The sequence below is a fragment of the Mastomys coucha genome, unplaced genomic scaffold, assembly GCF_008632895.1.
Source record: "Mastomys coucha isolate ucsf_1 unplaced genomic scaffold, UCSF_Mcou_1 pScaffold13, whole genome shotgun sequence".
In the NCBI taxonomy this organism is placed as follows: domain Eukaryota; kingdom Metazoa; phylum Chordata; class Mammalia; order Rodentia; family Muridae; genus Mastomys; species Mastomys coucha.
The window spans coordinates 84,085,239-84,087,917 of NW_022196895.1; the positions used below are offsets into that span (position 1 = coordinate 84,085,239).

The 2,679-nt window shown below is 36.4% G+C and overlaps 1 non-coding gene across 1 annotated transcript; it reads left to right on the plus strand.

Moving 5' to 3' along the window:
* Positions 1-2,372: 2,372 nt before the first annotated feature.
* On the plus strand, positions 2,373-2,475 carry LOC116087833. Its single transcript, XR_004117635.1, has one exon. It is a non-coding gene; the product is annotated as a U6 spliceosomal RNA (small nuclear RNA).
* Positions 2,476-2,679: the final 204 nt, after the last annotated feature.

A 2,679-nucleotide genomic window follows, 5' to 3' on the forward strand; every position in this document is an offset into this window, starting at 1 on the left:
TAGATTTTCCTTCTGTCCCTTTTAATCAAGTTTGAGATTATTATAGACCATTGGACTGAATGTATTTTTGCATTAGGGTGTGGCTACAAGCCTATGGGAATGAGGGAGAGGGATATGGTGGTTTAAATAGGAATAGCCCCTGTAGATTCATGTTTTTGAATGCTTGGTTCACAGAGATTGATACTATTAGGAGATGTAGCCTTGTTAAAGTAGGTGTGGCCTTGTTGGAGGAAGTGTGTCCCTATGGAAGCAGTCTTGGAGGTTGTCTATGCTCAAGCTATACCCAGTATGGCACACAGTCTCCTTTTTTCTGTCTGCGGATCAAAATGTAGAACTTTCAGCTCCTTATTTAGAACATGTCTGCCCGCACAGCACATTGGCATGTTTCCTGCCATGGCGATGATGGACTTAACCTCTGAAACTAAGCCAGCCACAATTAAATAGGTTCCTTTCTTTATAAATGTTGTTATGGTCATAGTGTCTCTTCACAATAATAAAAGCCTAATAAGACAACAGCTGAGGAAAAATCCTATAAACCTAACAATTCATATTAATACCTAACATTTCAAATTAACATTTTAATAATCATTCCTTTATAAAAGACATTGAAAACAGCCTGACTTCACTGTGTCAAGAATAGCACATATCTATGCTTGGGAGACTGTAGCTTTAGCTGCAAAATATCTACAGAGTCCTTTGCAGGAGGAAAAATTAAAGGTCAAGAGATTGTAGACTAGAGATCACTCCTATCATGGACATTCTCTCCTCAAGATGGTGAAACTGGGAAAGTTGGATGAAGTCTGTGCTTTTCCTGAAAACACAGCCCTGCAATTTTTGTTTTGCATCATTTGCTACCTCATTCCCTCATCCCACTGAGGCTCCATAATGACACAGTAAGTCACATTTCAAAAGAATCTCTCCAAAGAATTGTACATTAAACTGTAACTGGATTTTCTCTTTAGCTTTTAAAATCTGCTATTATATAGCAAAGCAAAACAGCCTAGCTAGGCTCAATTTTCTCTTCCTTAACTATAATGTACCCTTGGATGTAATGGTCACATTTCCTAAAGTTCCTTCAGCAACTTTTGTTAGATTGTGTTCCAAGAGCCAATTCAGTCAATTGATTTCAGGCACTCAAGTTCTCAAACTTTAGTGTGTGCATCATCAGAGATCTCCTGGGATATTTCTTTTACAGAAACAAAACAAAACATTTTTTTAAAAAAAAAACCCAAAAACAATAACAAAAAACCAGAATCCTCAATGCTATAAAATGTATTACTTGAATCTATAGAATGTTTAAGAATTTGGATATTTTATAAGATTGATTTAGATGGTCGATAATGTTATTTTTAATTATTTCCATATACGTGTGTATATGCACATTTGTATTCCTAAATACATAGCCATAACCTGCCTGTTCTGTCTATATACCAGGGGAACAAAGTCTGAACTTTGCAACAGCTGCCATCTTTAGTTTACCTGTTGTCCACATGTAGTCTAATAAGAGATATTGCTAATGCCTAGAAAAAAATTCTACATTTTACTTTATTTAAACTACCAATTTAGTAAACATCCTATCATCTAAAAATAGCTAAAGAACCCAAGCCTTTCATTCGTACCTTTGAGGAATATTCAAAACTGAATCTGTAACAGTCCTGGGTTTCTGAATCATAACTTGCCCCAATAGAAGTGCCCCTTTTCTTATATGACTGCAAGAATTCACAGATATGTGCGCAGATTCACTATTGATGCATCATTTTTGCTCATTATTAGAAATCAAGATCTTGTCTCAGTGAAGCATGAGCCAAAATATAACTCAGTCATCTCTGAAACAGTGAAATACTAAGGACCAAGTTAGGTTCATCAGCTGCTTGAGTCTTGTATTATTCTAGACTCAGTACTCACCTCCAGTACTTCATAACTTTCATTAGAAAACATGTTCCTCTGCTTAACTATTGTTCATAGTGTTTAAGAAATGAAACTAACCTAGATGTCCATCAATAAATGAATTCATGAAAGATGTGACAAATACTGCAGTTGTTTGAAAAGGGATGACCCACCTAGACTCATGTGTGTAAATGTTTGACCCATAGGGAGTGGCACAATTAGGACATGTGGTCTTGGCGTAGATGTAGCCTCGTTGGAGGACACTGTGTCACCGTGGAGGCAGGCTTTGAGGTCTCATATACTTAAGCAAAGCCTGGTGTGGCAGTCTCCTTCTAATGCCTGCAGATCAAGATGTAGAACTATCAGCTCCTTCTCCAGCCCCAAAACACCATGTTTTTTGCTGTGATGATAATGAACTAAACACCTGAAATTGTAAGCCAGCTCCAATTAAATGTTTTCCTTTATAAGAGTTGCCTTGGTCATGCTTGCTTCAGCAGCACATATACTAAAATTGGAACAATACAGAGAAGATTAGCTTGGCCCTTGCGCAAGGATGACATGCAAATTCATGAAGCATTCCATATTTTTTTAAGAAAAAAAAAAAGAGTTGCCTTGGTCATGGTATCTCTACATATCAATAAAACCCAAGACAGATACACACAATGGAAACTTATTCAGCCATAAAAAAAAATTTAATAATCACATTTTCAGAAACATTGAAGAAACAAAATCATTACCTCAAGTGAAATAAGTCAGATACAGGAAGACAAATAACATGTGCTTTCTCTCTTA